Genomic DNA, 21,969 nt, shown 5'->3' on the forward strand with positions numbered 1-21,969 from the left:
CTTTCCCCCATCCCTGTCAATTGTTCCCTTATGCTCTCCCTGAAACTCTGTACAACCTCTGGTTCTTTCAGTTTATCCAGGTCCCATCTCCTTAAATTCCCACCTTTTTGCAGTTTCTTCAGTTTTAATTTACAGTTCATAACCAATTGATTGTGGTCAGAGTCCACGTCTGCCCCTGGAAATGTCTTACAATTTGAAACCTGGTTCCTAAATCTCTCTCTTACCATTATATAATCTATCTGATACCTACTAGTATCTCCAGGATTCTTCCATATATACAACCTTCTTTTGTGATTCTTGAACCAAGTGTTAGCTATGATTAAGTTATGCTCTGTGCAAAATTCTACCAGATGGCTTCCTCTTTCATTTCTTAACCCCAATCCATATTCACCTACTATGTTTCCTTCTCTCCCTTTTCCTACTCTCGAATTCCAGTCACCCATGACTATTAAATTTTCGTCTCCCTTCACTACCTGAATAATTTCTTTTATCTCATCATACATTTCATCAATTTCTTCATCCTCTGCAGAGCTAGTTGGCATATAAACTTGTACTATTGTAGTAGGCATTGGCTTCGTGTCTATCTTAGCCACAATAATGCGTTCACTATGCTGATTGTAGTAGCTTACCCGCACTCCTATTTTTTTTATTCCTTATTAAACCTACTCCTGCATTACCTCGATTTGATTTTGTATTTATAACCCTGTATTCACCTGCCCAAAAGTCTTGTTTCTCCTGCCACCGAACTTCACTGATTCCCACTATATCTAACTCACTGTCATGGATTTAATGGCTCCCCAGTACCCTCTGTTTGTACAATCTTTAAACTCAGTATTATGATGATTAACAGCCCCCACTCCCACTAACCCACATGAGGACCACCTCTCTCCAACTTTATTGTTCCAAACTGTGACTAAAACTTTGGCTAAAATACCCTGGGCCCTGTCAACATCCCCTATTACTGCATAATTCCAAGCAAACTTTCCTGCAAAACAAAAACTGATCTAAAACAGTACACATGCTAATGCCCATCTCATGAGCTCACAACTCAATTGATACCCAGTAGCAAAAATAATACATTGTTAAATAAATCTCACAAATGGCCAACATACAAGTCTTAAACTGGGAACCCTTCCAGATGGACTGCCACATATTATCCTGGTGATAATACGACATGTACTGGTCCCTGGTCAAAGATGCAGCAGCTTTGTTCAACATCATCCACTCACGACACACATCACCTCATGTATTCCACAGTGAGTCCAAACAACTGTAGGAACGTGGTTGTAGACACACATCTTCACCCATAGCCTTGTGCAAGGACACACTCATAAATTTTTTTGTCATGTTCATGACTGATTAAAAAAAGTGATTATTCATTTTCTCGCAGCATATTTCTTGCTTAAACAGTCCATGGATGTACTGCTGGTCCATAGTATCCAACGGGCACAATATTTAGGCGATCAGACATGTCGCCATCATCAGGTGTGCTGATGAACTGAGCTCCTGAGGTCTGGGCGGCCATCTTAAATCCCCTTCCCCTGCGAGGCGTTCTCTCCTTCTCTCCGCGGACCGCGCCTGTGGCCATGAGTCAGCAGTCGGTGAGACACTGGTGTCGGCGTCTGTGGTGGTGTCGGTGTAATTGCCTCGTCCGCTCTGGTCTTCTGTTCATTTTCTTTGCTGAGTTTCTTTTTAATTAGACTCAATGCTGGTTCCCATGCCTTGCTGAGTTTATAGCCACAATCTTGGTTGATGAGTCCATCCCTGGTACAAATTTCGATAGCCTCTCTAACGGCACTGTCCCAGTATTTAGATGTCTGTGCCAAGACCCTGGTATATTAGTACTCCATTTCATGATTTTCAGACAAACATTGTCTGCAACCACCAATTTGTTGGGGTACCTAATTCGAGTGTGCCTCTGATGTTCTCGACAATGATCTTTGATGGTGTGCACTGTCTGTCCAATGTAAGTCTTCCCACAATGACATGGAATCTGGTGTATGCTGGCATTCCGCAAACCGAGATTGTCTTTGACACTTCCCAATAATGCTCATGTTTTATTGGGTGGGCAAAAGACAGTTCCTACTCAATATTTCCTCAATATTTGTCCTATTTTCCCTGGTAGTGCACCCGTATATGGTATATAGGCAGTGGCTCTCTCTTCCTCCGTGACTTCGTCTGTCTCCACACGCTGTGCTGTATAGGTGGGGCGGATTGCGCATCTGATCTGCCATTCCAAGTACCCGTTTTTCCGGAATACAGTTTTGAGGTGTTCCAGCTCATGAGGCATCAGAGATGGAGCGCGGCCTGTGCTCCAGTGTTCGTAGCACCCCATTCCTCTGCGAATGGGTGGTGGCAGCTATCCGCAAGCAAATACTGGTTGGTGTGCGTTTTCTTCCTGTATACCCCGTGGCCCGGGGTGCCATCCGCTCTTCGTGTGACCATAATGTCAAGGAATGGTAATCAGCCTTCTGCTTCGGTCTCCATAGTGAATTTGATGTTCCGATGTATGGAGTTCAGGTGTGTAAGGAAGTCTAGGAGCTTGTCCCTTCCATGGGGCCAGATCACGAACGTGTCATCCAAATAACAGAGAAAAGTAGTAGGTTTCCATTTGGAAGACGCCAAAGCTTCCTCCTCGAAATACTCCATATAGGAATTCGCGACCACAGACGAGAGTGGGCTCCCCATTGTGACTCCTTCTGTTTATTCATAGCATTCTCCATTAAAGAGAAAATACGTGGAGGTCAGAACGTGCCTGAAAAGGTCGGTCATCTTCTCGTCAAATTTCTGTGCAGTAAGCTCATCTGACTCTCAAAGAGGCACCCCTGGTGGATAATGAAACAATGTCAAAACTCACCAGGATATCTGAGTCCTTCAGCTTGAAGTTGTTGAGACATTTTACAAAATCCACAGAATTACAAATGTGATGAGATCATTTACCTACATAAGGGCTTAGTAATTCTGCTCGGTATTTGGCCAGCAAATATGTAAGTGCCCTAATGTTGCTGACAGTTGGGCATAAGGGCACCCTTTCTTTGTGGACTTTAGGGAGTCCATAAAGTCTTGGCGTTACAGATCCTTGAGGTGTCAATTTCTTGGCGACACTCACCGGTAAATCCGTGTTCTTGAGAAGAGCCCTAGTCTTGTTCACCACCTTCTTTGTGGGGTCTGTGTTGATCTTCCTGTAAGATTCATCATTTAGGAGACTCTGCATCTTCTCAATGTAGTCCATATGGGAAAGAACAATCGTAGGATTGCCTTTGTTGGCCAGTAAGAAAACAATCTCAGGGCTCTGTCTCAGGTCTCGAATGGCAGCCCTCCCACTGCTGATAATATTTTACTTGATTGGTTTAGTTCTCATCAGAACACAGCAGGTTTCCCGGCGTACTTCTTCAACTGCTTCAGGTGGTAGTTGCGCAGCAACCTGTTCAACTGCCTTGACAATGTCCGCTATGGCGTGAACCTTGGTGTGGGAGCAAAATTAAGTCCCTTTCTCTTTAATGGAGAATACTATGAACAAACAGAAGGAGTCACAATGGGGAGCCCACTCTTGTCTGTGGTTGTGAATTTCTATATGGAGTACTTTGAGGAGGAAGCTTTGGCATCATCCAAATGGAAACCTACTTGTTTTCTCCATTATGTGGATGACACGTTTGTGATCTGGGCCCCTGGAAGGAACAAGCTCCTAGACTTCCTTACACACCTGAACTCCTCACATCCGAACATCAAATCCGCTATGGAGACCAAAGCAGAAGGAAGATTACCATTCCTTGATGTGATGGTCAAAGGAAGAGAGGATGGCACCCTGAGCCACAGGGTATACAGGAAAAAAATGCACACCGACCTGTATCTGCATGCAGATAGCTGCCACCACCCATTTGCAGAGGAATGGGGTGCTAAAAACACTGGAGCAGAGGGTGAGCACAATCTCTGATGCAAAGAGTCTGCCCTATGGGCTGGAACACCTCAAAACTGTATTCCGGAAAAACGGGTACTTGGAATATTCCACCCCACGTCTACAGTACAGCATGTGGAGACAGATGAAGTCACGGAGGAAGAGATAGCCACTGACTATATATCATATACTGGCGCACTATCAGGGAAAATAGGACAAATATTGAGGAAATACCAAGTAGGAACCATCTTTCGCCCACCCAATAAAACATGAGCATTATTGGGAAGTGTCAAAGACGATCTCGGTTCGCGGAAGGCCGGCGTATACCAGATTCCGTGTCAGTGTGGGTAGACTTACATTGGACAGACAGTGTGCACCATCGATGCCGAGAACATCAGAGGCAAACTCGACTTAGGTTGCCCAACATGTCGGTGGTTGCAGAGCACTGTTTGTCTGAAAATCACGAAATGGACTACCAACATACCAGGATCTTGGCACAGATATCTAAATACCGGGACAGTAGTGTTAGAGAGGCTATCGAAATTCATACTAGGGATGGACCCATCAACCAAGATTGCTGCTGTAACCTCAGCAAGGAATGGGAACCAGCATTGAGCCTAATTAAAAAGGCACTCAGCAAAGAAAATGAATGGGCGACCAGAGCAGACGAGGCAATAACACCGACACCACCACAGACGTCAATGCCAGCATCTAAGCGACTGCTGAAACACGGCGCGGGCGCAGACCGTGGAGAGAACGCCTCACAGGGGAGGGGACTTAAGATGGTCGCCCGCCCTCAGAAGCTCAGTTTGTCAGCGCACCTGATGATAACATGTCTGATCACCAAAATATTGTGCCCGTTGGACAGTATGGACCAGCAGTACAACCATGGACTGTTTGAGAGATATAAGAAAGGTAAATAATATTAATGCTCCAGCCACAAGAAACACACAGTGCTAATAGTTCCAAATGCAAGTACACATCCATTAGCCATAATTTGCAAAATAAAAGTAACTCACTAGCAAACCAGCACAAACTCTCCCAATAACAACCTGACACATGCAACTCACATTAAAAACTCACTAGCATATCTGACAAATAGTTTTGATACATAAACATCTAACAGTAGAGTGTGCCACCAAATACTAGGGATGGACCCATCAATCAAGATTGCTGCTGTAACCTCAGCAAGGAATGGGAACCAGCATTGAGCCTAATTAAAAAGGCACTCAGCTGCAGCAGCAAGTCGTATACTCCTAGCTCACTCATTTGTTACATAGTTTAATTCTTAATTTCTTTGCGTGTTTTTGGTACTTGCATTGTTTAATTCATAAATTTCGGGCGTATTATAGTATTTGAGAGTTGTAGCATCGCGTTTTAGTACCTGAATAGTGTAAATTCGCGTAGTCTCCTTCCGCCGCCGAGCAGTGTCAGCAGTGCGCAAGTAGCAGCATTACTGCATTTACTAGGCAATCTTGTATTTTAATAACCGTTTAAATTTTGTCGATTTGTTTGCGCTCTCTGTAGATTAGTTCAGACGTTCTTTGCAAAACAGTTTTTAGCATGGATAGGGACTGCAACTGCTGTGTTCGGATGCAGGCTGAGTTGGCATCCCTTCGCTCCCAGCTTCAGGCAGTGTTGGCTTCGGTCACACAGCTTGAGGCTGTTGCCAATGGGCATCACTGTGGGGGTCCGGATGGGGGTTTGTCGGGGACGGCCAGCTCGTCCCACGCATCCCCCGATCGGACTACGACTGTGGTTGCCCGAGATACTGCCCGCATTGAGGCTGATCCCTCACCTGTGGTAGAGTGGGAGGTCGTCTCAAGGTGTGGCAGGGGGTGAAAGACATTCCAGAGGGCTGAACGGAAGGCCTCTCCAGTTTGTCTGACGAACCGGTTTCAGGCTCTGTCTCAGGCTGATACTGATCTTCGGCCTGACATGGCTGCTTGCCCTGTTCCAGACGTTGCCCCTCAGTCTGCAAGATCCGGGCGGTCGCAGAGGGTGGGCTTACTGGTAGTTGGGAGCTCCAACGTCAGGCGCGTAATGGGGCCCCTTAGGGAAATGGCAGCAAGAGAGGGAAAGAAAACCAATGTGCACTCCGTGTGCATACCGGGGGGAGTCATTCCAGATGTGGAAAGGGTCCTTCCGGATGCCATGAAGGGTACAGGGTGCACCCATCTGCAGGTGGTCGCTCATGTCGGCACCAATGATGTGTGTCGCTATGGATCGGAGGAAATCATCTCTGGCTTCTGGCAGCTATCTGATTTGGTGAAGACTGCCAGTCTCGCTAGCGGGATGAAAGCAGAGCTCACCATCTGCAGCATCGTCGACAGGACTGACTGCGGACCTTTGGTACAGAGCCGAGTGGAGGGTCTGAATCAGAGGCTGAGACGGTTCTGCAACCGTGTGGGCTGCAGATTGCTCGACGTGCGCCATAGGGTGGTGGGGTTTCGGGTTCCGCTGGATAGGTCAGGAGTCCACTACACGCAACAAGCGGCTACATGGGTAGCAGGGGTTGTGTGGCATGGGCTGGGCGGTTTTTTAGGTTAGATGGCCTTGGGCAAGTACAGAAAGGGCAACAGCCTCAACGGGTGCGGGGCAAAGTCAGGACATGCGGGGACCAAGCAGCAATCGGAATTGTAATTGTCAACTGTCGAAGCTGCGTTGGTAAAGTACCAGAACTTCAAGCGCTGATAGAAAGCACCGAAGCTGAAATCGTTATAGGTACAGAAAGCTGGCTTAAGCCAGAGATAAATTCTGCCGAAATTTTTACAAAGGTACAGACGGTGTTTAGAAAGGATAGATTGCATGCAACCGGTGGTGGAGTGTTCGTCGCTGTTAGTAGTAGTTTATCCTGTAGTGAAGTAGAAGTGGATAGTTCCTGTGAATTATTATGGGTGGAGGCTACACTCAACAACCGAGCTAGGTTAATAATTGGCTCCTTTTACCGACCTCCCGACTCAGCAGCATTAGTGGCAGAACAACTGAGAGAAAATTTGGAATACATTTCACATAAATTTTCTCAGCATGTTATAGTCTTAGGTGGAGATTTCAATTTACCAGATATAGACTGGGACACTCAGATGTTTAGGACAGGTGGTAGGGACAGAGCATCGAGTGACATTATACTGAGTGCACTATCCGAAAATTACCTCGAGCAATTAAACAGAGAACCGACTCGTGGAGATAACATCTTGGACCTACTGATAACAAACAGACCCGAACTTTTCGACTCTTTAAGTGCAGAACAGGGAATCAGTGATCATAAGGCCATTGCAGCATCCCTGAATATGGAAGTTAATAGGAATATAAAAAAAAGGAGGTAGGTTTATCTGTTTAGCAAGAGTAATAGAAGGCAGATTTCAGACTACCTAACAGATCAAAACGAAAATTTCTGTTCCGATACTGACAATGTTGAGTGTTTATGGAAAAAGTTCAAGGCAATCGTAAAATGCGTTTTAGACAGGTACGTGCCGAGTAAAACTGTGAGGGACGGGAAAAACCCACCGTGGTACAACAACAAAGTTAGGAAACTACTGCGAAAGCAGAGAGAGCTTCACTCCAAGTTTAAACGCAGCCAAAACCTCTCAGACAAACAGAAGCTAAACGATGTCAAAGTTAGCGTAAGGAGGGCTATGTGTGAAGCGTTCAGTGAATTTGAAAGTAAAATTCTATGTACCGACTTGACAGAAAATCCTAGGAAGTTCTGGTCTTACGTTAAATCAGTAAGTGGCTCGAAACAGCATATCCAGACACTCCGGGACGATGATGGCATTGAAACAGAGGATGACACGCGTAAAGGTGAAATACTAAACACCTTTTTCCAAAGCTGTTTCACAGAGGAAGACCGCACTGCAATTCCTTCTCTAAATCCTCGCACAAACGAAAAAATGGCTGACATCGAAATAAGTGTCCAAGGAATAGAAAAGCAACTGGAATCACTCAATAGAGGAAAGTCCACTGGACCTGACGGGATACCAATTCGATTCTACACAGAGTACGCGAAAGAACTTGCCCCCCTTCTAACAGCCGTGTACCGCAAGTCTCTAGAGGAACGGAGGGTTCCAAATGATTGGAAAAGAGCACAGGTAGTCCCAGTCTTCAAGAAGGGTCGTCGAGCAGTTGCGCAAAACTATAGACCTATATCTCTGACGTCGATCTGTTGTAGAATTTTAGAACATGTTTTTTGCTCGAGTATCATGTCGTTTCTGGAAACCCAGAATCCACTATCTAGGAATCAACATGGATTCCGGGAACAGCGATCATGTGAGACCCAACTCGCTTTATTTGTTCATGAGACCCAGAAAATATTAGATACAGGCTCCCAGGTAGATGCTATTTTTCTTGACTTCCGGAAGGCGTTCGATGCAGTTCCGCACTGTCGCCTGATAAACAAAGTAAGAGCCTACGGAATATCAGACCAGCTGTGTGGCTGGATTGAAGAGTTTTTAGCAAACAGAACACAGCATGTTGTTATCAATGGAGAGACGTCTACAGACGTTAAAGTAACCTCTGGCGTGCCACAGGGGAAAGTTATGGGACCATTGCTTTTCACAACATATATAAATGACCTAGTAGATAGTGTCGGAAGTTCCATGCGGCTTTTCGCGGATGATGCTGTAGTATACAGAGAAGTTGCAGCATTAGAAAATTGTAGCGAAATGCAGGAAGATCTGCAGTGGATAGGCACTTGGTGCAGGGAGTGGCAACTGTCCCTTAATATAGACAAATATAATGTATTGCGAATACATAGAAAGAAGGATCCTTTATTGTATGATTATATGATAGCGGAACAAACACTGGTAGCAGTTACTTCTCTAAAATATCTGGGAGTATGCGTGCGGAACGATTTGAAGTGGAATGATCATATAAAATTAATTGTTGGTAAGGCGGGTACCAGGTTGAGATTCATTGGGAGAGTGCTTAGAAAATGTAGTCCATCAACAAAGGAGGTGGCTTACAAAACTCTCGTTCGACCTATACTTAAGTATTGCTCATCAGTGTGGGATCCGTACCAGATCGGTTTGACGGAGGAGATAGAGAAGATCCAAAGAAGAGCGGCGCGTTTCGTCACAGGGTTATTTGGTAACTGTGATAGCGTTACGGAGATGTTTAATAAACTCAAGTGGCAGACTCTGCAAGAGAGGCGCTCTGCATCACGGTGTAGATTGCTCGCCAGGTTTCGAGAGGGTGCGTTTCTGGATGAGGTATCGAATATATTGCTTCCCCCTACTTATACCTCCCGAGGAGATCACGAATGTAAAATTAGAGAGATTAGAGCGCGCACGGAGGCTTTCAGACAGTCGTTCTTCCCGCGAACCATACGCGACTGGAACAGGAAAGGGAGGTAATGACAGTGGCACGTAAAATGCCCTCCGCCACACACCTTTGGGTGGCTTGCGGAGTATAAATGTAGATGTAGATGTAGATACTACAACCCACCACATACAGACATGACCTGATTCAAGTACGTTGCACCATCATGACGTAACGCAACACAGTTATGTCACTGGTCAAAGCAAATGGGTGATATGGCAACTTTTGGTTGATTCATTACTGCATTTGGGTGTCAAGATGGCTTGTTTCAAAACACTGTATTATATTTTACTGCTCAAAAGAGAAATTAATGTTTTAAACTGCTAATATTAAACTCATTGTTATTGAACTAGTGTGTGTTGTATCTCTGTTTGTATGTCTGTAAAGTACAATATTCCGTGCGCCATCGACGACCCCCACAATGTACGTAATTTCGTACACGTAGACAAGTTACTCTCGTTGTGGAGAAGCAGCTGCCACCTCAGACGTTTTGCCTGTAAAATTCTTGTAATGTAAGAGAAAGAAAACTTTTATAGGATCTTCTCAAATTGGAACACTGCCTTTCACATTTGGTCATTCGATGATTGTCTGCGAGTGAAATGAGTTCCTTTTAGCAGAGGAAACTTTCTCTACTCTTTTGACCGTGTTGTTGAAGCAGGTTCTACAGCAAACATTGACCACCAATTGTTTGAAGTCCTATACATGCTTGTAGTATGTAATAGTTCATCACAGAATCCTTTGATCAAAATTAAATATGCGCAATTGCTTTTGAAAAGCAACAGACTGTATTATGGCCATTACTAAACTCCACATTCACATCACATATTGCTTGTGAATCGCAAAAAACACAATAACAATGACCGTTTCGTTGCACACACTTCCTTACATGTCCTCTTGTTATCCTGCCTTGTAACGAAGTCCCATCACATTATGATTTTCTTGCGCAGGTGAAACGCACCACCTTGCGATATATATTAACTGTAGACTAATAATAGTAGGAGGGTCGTTGAACCGTCAGCTGATCGATCCACGACCACTGGCTAGCATGGGCCAAGGGATATTACAAGACGTGGTTGATTTCCTACTTTATCCTTGTTCAGCATGAACTTTTCCTTCATTGCTGGTGACATCACTGTGATTAAAAGAAAGAAACCTGCTTCAGGAGCTATTTTGCTTTAGTATTTTGTTGACTTTTTATTAAAATGCTCAGATGAAGAGAGATGTTACTTTTGCATACAAACAAAATTTGTGTGTGATACAGTGTGCAGTGGCGTGGCAATCTTTGTTTTGTTTGTTTTTATTGCTTCTTATAGATGCCTGCATGTTCTGAGCTGATGTTTCTCATATTTTGTTATTTTGCTCTCTTCCTTTTTTAAATATATTTGGGAATATTATGTAATACTGAAATTTATTTTGGAAGTTGTAGTAATTAGCATGGTTCTGAAAGAACAAATTGCTTTTTTGCTCACAAACTATAAAAACACATCTGCATGAATATTTATTTTTGACTTTTCAAAGTTTTTTTTCAGAGTGTTCTTATGCAATTTCTTACAATCTGATTGCAGTGATGAATCTTTTCTTTCCACTCGAGCTTTGAGTCACAGCTTATTGTCTTCTCGACAACAATGTGAGTCTTTATATATTGTTTTTTTATTAGTATATTGTGAGTTATTATTTATTTCATCTTTTGCTTGCGATAATGTAGTTAACATTACTCTCATAGGTAGTTAACCTGAATATTTAAGATTTGTTGAGATAAGTATTCGTGTAGGTTATGCATGAGCACCGATAGTAGTTTTGTTTGTAATGTATATTGGCTGTTCCAGAGTGGTGCTACCTCAGAGAAAGTCTTAGTTCTGTGAACAACCATAGCAAAAATCTGAACTGCTGATCTTGGCTATATATGACACTATACTGTTAAGGAGCAGGATTCATTTTATTAAAGACTCAGTTTGCTGCATCGAATAATTTGCATTTTTGAATGGGGTTACAGAACTTTTTGCCCAAATAATTTGTGATTGTCTCTGTTAGTTTTCTCTTATTTGTGATACTTCAGATACTTGCCTTTTAATGTCAAGAGAGTCCATAGCAAGCATTTTCTGCATGCTTGTTCTTAATTGATTTTCATGAAATAGGTATCGTCAGGGAGAGCATTTGGGGAGAAGAGAAACAGGCCCTGCCCTATTCTGGGAATGCCAAGGAACAAGTGGCATAGGCTCCACATTGTCCATATAATGATGCCAACAAAAGAAAAACAACCTATTTTTTACAGTCTGTACAACACTTATCTCATTCCATAAAGCAGAGGAATATTGTTAAAATTGTTCCTAAAAATATTTATGTCATTATCTACATGATGAATCAAGCATCAGTGTCATAACTACTTTCTTGCAAGGCATATGTTTTGCCTGGCCATTTTAGTATCAGTTCATTGATACATCATGTTCCATATATCTGTTCACAAAAGAGAGTTTTCATGGATGAGGAACAAGTCAAGGTATATATTAACAAGCAGAAGTAACCACTTCTGAATACACTGTGAAGTGTGTTAATAACAACAAATTGTTGCTTGCACTGATCTACACAAACTCATGATTCAAATAATTACTTTGAGATTACTTTGTATGTGTATTTTGTTGTTGTCTTTCCTCCTCTCCCTTGCCTTTTCTCATTGCTCTATAGGGAAGCATCATTATATGGTTTTTGGCAATGCTAGAGACCTGGAGACACTAAAAGATTTCAGATTGATAATATAATGTCAGCACAGAGGTTTTGTATTCAGATTTAAAACTGTAAAACATTTCCAGGGGCAGATGGGGGCTCTGAACACAATTTATTGCTTATGAACTGTTGATTAGAGCTGAATAACCTGCAAAAAGGTAAAAAAATTAATGAGATGGGACCTGGATAAACTTAAAGAACCAGAGGTTGTTTAGAGTTTCAGAGGGAGCATTAGTCAATGACTGACGTAAGCAGGGAAAAGGAGTGCAGTAGAAGCCAAATGGGTAGCTTTGAGAGATGAAATAGTGAAGGCAGCAGAGGATCAGTTAGGTAAAAAGACAAGGCCTAGTAGAAATCCTTCAATAGTAGGAGATGTTAAATTTAACTGACGAAAGGGGAAAATATAAAAATGCAGCAAGTGAAGCAGAAAAAAGTGATAAAGATGTCTAAAAAAGTGAGACTGACAGAAAGTGCAAAATAGCCAATACAGGTAGAAGACAAATGTAAGGATATGATTATAGATGTGTATATAACTAGGGGAAAAATCGATACTACCTATAGGAAAATTAAAGGGGCCTTTGGAGAGAAGAGAAGCAGCTGTATGAATATCAAGAGCTGAGATGGAAGAGTGGTACTAAGCAAAGGAGGGAATGCTGAAAGGCGGACGGAATATATAGATAGGCTGTTTTTTATTTTTATTTATTTATTTATTGTTCTGTGGGACCAAATTAAGGAGAAGTCTCCATGGTCATGGAACGAGTCAATACATGAAATTATAGCACGATAGTAGAAACAAATAAAATGAAATATAAAAAAACATATTCAGGTGACAAGTCGTAAGGTTAAATAAAGAAAATCAACAATGTAACACTGGAATTTGCTTAATTTTTTAGCTCTTCCAGGAGCTCCTCGACAGAATAGAAGGACTGAGTCATGAGGAAACTCTTCAGTTTAGACTTAAAAGAGTTTGGGCTACTGCTAAGAGTTTTGAGTTCTTGCAGTAGCTTATTGAAAATGGATGCAGCAGAATACTGCACTCCTTTCTGCACAAGAGTCGAGGAAGTGCATTCCACATGCCCGTTTTTGAGCAAAAAATACCCTTTTTGAAATTAGAAGAATTACCCCACAAAATAATACCATACGACATATAAGCGTATGAAAATATGTGAAGTAGACTACTTTTAGTGTTGAAGTGTCACTTATTTCAGATACTGTTCTAATGGTAAATAAAGCAGCATTTAGTTTCTGAACAAGATCCTGGAAATGGGCGTTCCACAACAGCTTACTATCTATCCAAACGCCTAGGAACTTGAACTGTTCTGTCTCACTTATAATATGCCCATTCTGTTTGATCAAAATATCAGTTCTTGTTGAATTGTGAGTTAGAAACTGTAAAAACTGAATCTTACTGTGATTTAGCATCAGATTACACTCCTGGAAATGGAAAAAAGAACACATTGACACCGGTGTGTCAGACCCACCATACTTGCTCCGGACACTGCGAGAGGGCTGTACAAGCAATGATCACACGCACGGCACAGCGGACACACCAGGCGTCGAATGGCGCTAGCTGCGCAGCATTTGTGCACCGCCGCCGTCAGTGTCAGCCAGTTTGCCGTGGCATACGGAGCTCCATCGCAGTCTTTAACACTGGTAGCATGCCGCGATAGCGTGGACGTGAACCGTATGTGCAGTTGACGGACTTTGAGCGAGGGCGTATAGTGGGCATGCGGGAGGCCGGGTGGACGTACCGCCGAATTGCTCAACACGTGGGGCGTGAGGTCTCCACAGTACATCAACGTTGTCGCCAGTGGTCGGCGGAAGGTGCACGTGCCCGTCGACCAGGGACCGGACCGCAGCGACGCACGGATGCACGCCAAGACCGTAGGATCCTACGCAGTGCCGTAGGGGACCGCACCGCCACTTCCCAGCAAATTAGGGACACTGTTGCTCCTGGGGTATCGGCGAGGACCATTCGCAACCGTCTCCATGAAGCTGGGCTACGGTCCCGCACACCGTTAGGCCGTCTTCCGCTCACGCCCCAACATCGTGCAGCCCGCCTCCAGTGGTGTCGTGACAGGCGTGAATGGAGGGACGAATGGAGACGTGTCGTCTTCAGCGATGAGAGTCGCTTCTGCCTTGGTGCCAATGATGGTCGTATGCGTGTTTGGCGCCGTGCAGGTGAGCGCAACAATCAGGACTGCATACGACCGAGGCACACAGGGCCAACACCCGGCATCATGGTGTGGGGAGCGATCTCCTACACTGGCCGTACACCACTGGTGATCGTCGAGGGGACACTGAATAGTGCACGGTACATCCAAACCGTCATCGAACCCATCGTTCTACCATTCTTAGACCGGCAAGGGAACTTGCTGTTCCAACAGGACAATGCACGTCTGCATGTATCCCGTGCCACCCAACGTGCTCTAGATGGTGTAAGTCAACTACCCTGGCCAGCAAGATCTCCGGATCTGTCCCCCATTGAGCATGTTTGGGACTGGATGAAGCGTCGTCTCACGCGGTCTGCACGTCCAGCACGAACGCTGGTCCAACTGAGGCGCCAGATGGAAATGGCATGGCAAGCCGTTCCACAGGACTACATCCAGCATCTCTACGACCGTCTCCATGGGAGAATAGCAGCCTGCATTGCTGCGAAAGGTGGATATACACTGTACTAGTGCCGACATTGTGCATGCTCTGTTGCCTGTGTCTATGTGCCTGTGGTTCTGTCAGTGTGATCATGTGATGTATCTGACCCCAGGAATGTGTCAATAAATTGTCCCCTTCCTGGGACAATGAATTCACGGTGTTCTTATTTCAATTTCCAGGAGTGTATTTTCTACAAGCCACGAACTTATTTCATGTACTACATTATTTGATACTGTTTCAATATTATACGCAAGATCCTTCACTACGAAGCTAGTGTCATCAGCAAACAGAAATATTTTTGAATCACCTGTAATACTAGAAGGCATATCATTTATATAAATAAGAAACAGCAGTGGCCCCAGCACCGACCCTTGGGGAACGCCCCACTTAACAGCGCCCCATTGGGACTGAACATCACTACCACTCTCAATATTGCGGAGAATTACCTTCTGCTTTCTGTTCTTAAAGTAAGAGGTGAACCAGTTGTAAGCTACTCCCCTTACTCCATAATGGTCCAACTTCTGCAGTAATATTTTGTGGTCAACACAGTCAAAAGCCTTTGTTAAATCAAAGAAAACACCTAGCATTCCCAACCTTTTATTTAATCCGTCCAAAACCTCACAGAGAAAAGAGAATATAGCATTTTCAGTTTTTAAACCATTTCTAAAACCAAACTGAACATTTGACAGCAAATTATGTGAATTTAAATGCTCCAGTAACGTTGTATATACAACCTTCTCAATAACTTTAGCAAACACCGATGGCATAGAAATAGGTCTAAAATTGTCAACATTATCCCTGTCTCCTTTTTTATAAAGTGGCTTCACTACCGAGTACTTTAATCGGTCAGGAAACTGACCACTCCTAAAGGAAAAGTTACAGATATGACTAAGTACTGGACTAACATACATAGAACTATATTTCAGTATTCTGCTAGGTACCCCGTCATATCCACGAGAGTTCTTGGTCTTTAGTGATTTAATTATTAACTCAATCTCCCTCTTGTCAGAATCATGGAGGAGCATTTCAGGTAACAGTCTCGGAACACTTTTTTCTAAGAGCGCTATATGATTCCCTGTTGGGACTAGGTTTCTATTTAGTTCACCTGCTATATTCAGAAAGTGATTATTAAATACTGTACATGTATGCGACTTATCAGTAACACGGACATTCCCAGTACACACTGATTCTATATCCTCAACCTGTCTTTGCAGACCAGCCACTTCCTGTACGACTGACCATATGGTTTTAATTTTACCCTGAGACTTAGCTATTCTATCTGCATACCACATATTTTTTGCCTTCCTAATAACATTTTTAAGCACCTTACAATACTGTTTGTAATGGGCTGCTGCATTTAGATTTTGACTGTTTCTAACGTTTTGATATAATTGCCACTTTGTTCTACAAGATATTCTTATTCCTTTAGTCAGCCACCCAGGCTGCCTGTTTGTGCTAGTACCCTGTTTTGAACGTTCTAACGGAAAGCAGCTTTCAAAGAGCACGAGAAAAGTCTTGAGAAAGCAGTATATTTAACATCTACTGTATCAGCGCTATAAACATCTTGCCACTCTTGTTCCTTGATAAGTTTTACAAAGGTCTCTACATCAACTGGATCAGCTTTCCTAAACAGCTGATGACTATATTTTAACACGTGTTGCAGCACAAAAATCTTTTACAGTTAAAATCTCTGCATCGCGATCTGAAAGGCCATTCACCTTTTTGCTAACAGAATGCCCTTCCAGTAATGAGGAATGAACAAAAATGTTGTCTATGGTTGTTCTACTGTTCCCTTGCACTCTCGTTGGAAAGAATATGGTTTGCATAAGATTGTATGAATTAAGGAGGTCTACCAGCATCCTTTTCCTTGCACAATCACTTATACAATTAATATTGAAGTCACCACATACACTCCTGGAAATTGAAATAAGAACACCGTGAATTCATTGTCCCAGGAAGCGGAAACTTTATTGACACATTCCTGGGGTCAGATACATCACATGATCACACTGACAGAACCACAGGCACATAGACACAGGCAACAGAGCATGCACAATGTCGGCACTAGTACAGTGTATATCCACCTTTCGCAGCAATGCAGGCTGCTATTCTCCCATGGAGACGATCATAGAGATGCTGGATGTAGTCCTGTGGAACGGTTTGCCATGCCATTTCCACCTGGCGCCTCAGTTGGACCAGCGTTCGTGCTGGACGTGCAGACCGCGTGAGACGACGCTTCATCCAGTCCCAAACATGCTCAATGGGGGACAGATCCGGAGATCTTGCTGGCCAGAGTAGTTGACTTACACCTTCTAGAGCACGTTGGGTGGCACGGGATACATGCGGACGTGCATTGTCCTGTTGGAACAGCAAGTTCCCTTGCCGGTCTAGGAATGGTAGAACGATGGGTTCGATGACGGTTTGGATGTACCGTGCACTATTCAGTGTCCCCTCGACGATCACCAGTGGTGTACGGCCAGTGTAGGAGATCGCTCCCCACACCATGATGCCGGGTGTTGGCCCTGTGTGCCTCGGTCGTATGCAGTCCTGATTGTGGCGCTCACCTGCACGGCGCCAAACACGCATACGACCATCATTGGCACCAAGGCAGAAGCGACTCTCATCGCTGAAGACGACACGTCTCCATTCGTCCCTTCATTCACGCCTGTCGCGACACCACTGGAGGCGGGCTGCACGATGTTGGGGCGTGAGCGGAAGACGGCCTAACGGTGTGCGGGACCGTAGCCCAGCTTCATGGAGACGGTTGCGAATGGTCCTCGCCGATACCCCAGGAGCAACAGTGTCCTTAATTTGCTGGGAAGTGGTGGTGCGGTCCCCTACGGCACTGCGTAGGATCCTACGGTCTTGGCGTGCATCCGTGCGTCGCTGCGGTCCGGTCCCAGGTCGACGGGCACGTGCACCTTCCGCCGACCACTGGTGACAACATCGATGTACTGTGGAGACCTCACGCCCCACGTGTTGAGCAATTCGGCGGTACGTCCACCCAGCCTCCCGCATGCCCACTATACGCCCTCGCTCAAAGTCCGTCAACTGCACATACGGTTCACGTCCACGCTGTCGCGGCATGCTACCAGTGTTAAAGACAGCGATGGAGCTCCGTATGCCACGGCAAACTGGCTGACACTGACGGCGACGGTGCACAAATGCTGTGCAGCTAGCGCCATTCGACGGCCAACACCGCGGTTCCTGGTGTGTCCGCTGTGCCGTGCGTGTGATCATTGCTTGTACAGCCCTCTCGCAGTGTCCGGAGCAAGTATGGTGGGTCTGACACACCGGTGTCAATGTGTTCTTTTTTCCATTTCCAGGAGTGTATATCTAACTTTTTGTACTTTCTATAAAGTGAACCAAGAACCTCCTCTAGCTTTATCAAAAATGTTGTGAAATCGGAGTCTGGGAATCTATAAATAACAACAGTTAGAAGTTTAGCTCCATTAAATTTAACCACACCTGCACAACATTCAAACACCTTTTCAGTGCAGTACTTTGATACATCAATTGACTCAAATGGGATGCCAGGAAGTGTACAAAGGAAGTGAGCTTGAAGGTAGTATTATAGAAAGGGAAGAGAACCTAGATGAAGATGAGATGGGAGATATGATACTGAGAGAAGAATTTGACAGAATACTGAAAGACCTACGTCAAAACAAGGCCCTGGGAGTAAGCGACATTTCATCAGAACTACTGATGGCCTTGGGAGAGCCAACCATGACAGAAGTCTTCCATCTGGTGAGCAAGATGTATGAGACAGACGAAATACCCTCAGACTTCAAGAAGAATGTAATAATTCTGATTCCAAAGATAGCAGATGCTGAAAGGCATGAATATTACCAATACCAGTTTAATAAGTCACCCTTGCAAAATGAGAGCACAAATTATTTACAAGAATGAAAAAACTGGTAGAAGGCAACCTTGAGGAAAATAAGTTTGGATTACAGGGAAATGTAGAAACACATGAGGCAATGTAGATCCTATGACTTCTCATGGAAGATTGGTTTAGGAAAGGCAAACCTGTGTTTATTGCATTTGACAGTGTTGACTGGAATATTCTCTTTGAAATTCTGATGGTAGGAGGGATGAAATACAGGGAGTGAGAGGCCATTTACAACTTCTGCAAGCCTGATGGATGTATAGTAGTTGAGAGGCATGAAAGGGAAAAGTGGTTGAGGACGGGTTGAGAGAGGGTTGTGGATTATCCCCAATGTTATTCAATCTGTGCAATGAGCAAACAGTACAGGAAACCAAAGACATATATGGAGAAGAGATTAAAGTTCAGGGAGAAGAGAGAAATACTTTCAGGTTTACCGATGATTTAATTCTGTCAGACAGCAAAGCACTAGGAAGAGCAGCTGACCATAATGGACAGTGTATTGAGACGATGTGAGATGAACATCAGCAGAAACAAGGCAAGGGTAATGGAATGTAATAAATTAAATCAGGTGATGTTGAGGAAATTAGATGAGGAAACAAGACTATTAAAGTGTTATATGAGTTTTGCTATTTGGGGAGTAAAGTAAGTGATGGTGGCCAAAGCAGAGAGGATGTAAAATGTAGACTGGTAATGGAAAGAGAAGCATTTTTGAAGTGTAGGATTTTTTAACATTGAATATAGGTTTAAATGTTAGGTAGTGTTTTTTGGAATATGTATGTAAATCTGGAAGTGAAGTGTGGACAGTAAACAGTCTGAACAGACAGACAATAGAAGCTTTTGAAATGTGGTGGTACAGAAGAATGCTGAACATTATATGGATAGGTAATGAACTGATGAGGAGGAATTGAATAGTGTTGGGGAGAAAAGAAATTTGTGTCACAACTAGACTAAAAGAAAGGTTTATTTGATGGGCCACATTCTGAGACATCAAGGGATCACCAATTTACTATTGGTGAGTAGTGTGGGGGGTAAAAGTCATAGAGGGAGACCAAGAGATGAATGCAGGTAAGCTGATTCAAAAGGATGTAGGTTGCAGTAGTAATTTGGAGATGAAGAAGTTTGTGCAGAATAGAGTAGCATGGAGAGCTGTATCAAACCAGTCTTTGGGCGGAAGACCAGAACAACAACAACAACAACAACAACAACAACAACAAAGTGACAGTTGGTTCCCAGATATCCTTCCTGACGCTACTACTCTATACCTGGGACAGAGTTTATGTACGCCATCTGTATGCATTTAAAGGAAATCTCAGATTCAAGTGTATGATGTTTCCTAAATATTTGCATAGCATGTATTTGACCTTGGTATTTATTTAATTTGATATGAGAAGCCACGTAAAAAGCACATACAGGCTGGCTGATTCACCAAGTTGTTAATCTGCAAGGTGGATTCAAACCACAGCACGCACAAATCCCAGAAGCAGACACTAATACACGTGGCTATATGGGCACATTTTACTCTATGCGCGCGTGCACGTGTGTATTTGTTTTAGGAGGAAAAAAAAAAAAAAACTTACTTTGAGAAAAGCCACTGCTCCACCTCGTATACTACCCCGTTGCTGTTTTCATCTAATAAATTAAACAAAGCATGTATGTAACCTCACACAGCTCACAATTAGCCATCATACCCTGGCAAAATCAGGATAAATCTAAAACAGATATTAGGGTTATGCAGTGACCAAGTATTCAGATAGCATGAAGAAGGAATGGGTAATGAGGTGACCACAGAAGGAATGGGTAATGAGGTATTCTTTTACTTTGTTGTTAAATATTTGGGGATTGTCGATTTCCTGCTTAATGTCCACTGAAAACCTGTTGCAGACTTTTTCCCCAGAATATAAAATCCATTCTGAATCCTTGAGAGGAATGCATAGTTCTATGTAAATTATTTCTACTTCTAGTATTGTGGTTTTGAATAGCAGATTCACCCTAATTTCATACTTGTCATTAGCCTCAAATACCAGTGTGGGGTGTGGGCTATGTGTTAGCATAGTTGCCTGTAGTGGAGCGTGCCAAATTTTTGATTATCACATTTATCCAATATTTACATTGCATACTGCTGTACAATAAATACTTTCTCAAATTAGCTGGAATGCCACAGGTAATTATGTCATAGGGCAGAACTGAGTGAAAGTATGCTAGCATTCCTTTGTGCAGGTCAATACAGTAGAGAGATTTCTAAGTACAAAGCAGTCAGAACTGAGCCTTATGGTTAACTTATCCACATGCTGGTATCACTGCAGTTTATTATCCATCTGGGCGCTGACAAACTTTATAATGAAGCCTCATCCCATTGATGCCTACTTCTGATACATGTAAGTCATTTTTATTTGTTTGGAATTCCATAATATGAGGGCTTTTTTAATTAAAGGAAAATTCAATCAAGAAAATTAATAAACTACATCATACAGGTGCTGGCCAGTACTTACTTCAGAAGGCACAATGTTTAGTACGATCAGTAGACACATATAAAAGTAAAATTGACATGCTGCCTATCTTGTGGAACTTTCAGTTCCTTCCTCTGGGAGGGGAGAGGGCTAGGTTCAGGAAAGTTCAAAAGTAAGGTGAGGTCAGTCAGACACCAAGTTGAGAGACAAATGGTTCAAATGGCTCTGAGCACTATGGGACTCAACTTCTGAGGCCATTAGTCCCCTAGAACTTAGAACTAGTTAAACCTAACTAACCTAAGGACATTACACACATCCATGCCTGAGGCAGGGTTCGCACCTGCAACCGTAGTGTTCTCGTGGTTCCAGACTGCAGCACCTAGAACCGCACGGCCACTTCGGCCGGCGATGAGAGACACTCTTGCACAATGAAGATGAGCTTATAGACATATATGAAGGTGGAAGTTGTAGCAAAATCATAACTTTTGCAACAGTTAGTTCCTTTCTTGGTGAAAATAAGGAGACCTCTAGACTAATTTCACTGCCTTCAACTTAATTTTTGCCTACACGTCCTTTCTATGGATGAGTCTCTTCTGATACTGGCACACAAGTGACCTGGCCTTCCTTTATACCTTTCCAACCTATCCCTCTCTCCTCTTGGAGGAAGACTTCTTATGTCCCTCCAGCCAATCACCATGTGAGCTTCTCTCTGCCAACCGGAAAGGTCCAAGAAGTCAAACAAAGGCAAACAGTCTTCTCCATCTCCGACTCGAAGATACTCTTTGATGGTGCACTGTGTGATACCCTCACCTTGGCGACATCTGTGTAGGTGGTGTGCACCACCATCCGTTTTTCTGCCCTGGACTCCACAGGCCGACAGCATGAGAAAGCTGACGCTTCTGTAGACCTCGTGAAGCAGTAACCTCCTGCCTCTGTGCCCTGTAACAGCAAGTCTTTGAAGGCTGGCACTTTGCATCTGCGAGTCTTTGAAGGCTGGCACTCTTCAACTGCTGAGGTGACACCCCTTCATTTGTTCCTCATTATGACTC

The 21,969-nt window shown here is 43.6% G+C and overlaps 1 protein-coding gene across 6 annotated transcripts in view; it reads left to right on the forward strand.

Annotated features, from left to right (window-relative positions):
• The window catches only part of LOC126465048 (dynein axonemal light chain 4-like), a 50,309-nt gene that overhangs the window by 20,539 nt on the left and 7,801 nt on the right, over positions 1 to 21,969 (forward strand). For 3 of the 6 annotated variants that reach the window (XR_007585969.1, XR_007585973.1, XR_007585970.1), the window contains one exon: positions 10,777 to 10,838. The exons of 1 other annotated variant lie outside the window; for it this stretch is intronic. The gene's annotated coding sequence lies outside the window, so the exon portion shown is untranslated. Of the gene's footprint in view, positions 1 to 10,776; positions 10,839 to 11,037; positions 11,513 to 21,969 lie in introns of those variants that run through there. 2 more of the 6 variants (XR_007585972.1, XR_007585971.1) reach the window with 1 other exon arrangement.

Source organism: Schistocerca serialis, chromosome 1 (assembly GCF_023864345.2).
Source record: "Schistocerca serialis cubense isolate TAMUIC-IGC-003099 chromosome 1, iqSchSeri2.2, whole genome shotgun sequence".
NCBI lineage: Eukaryota > Metazoa > Arthropoda > Insecta > Orthoptera > Acrididae > Schistocerca > Schistocerca serialis.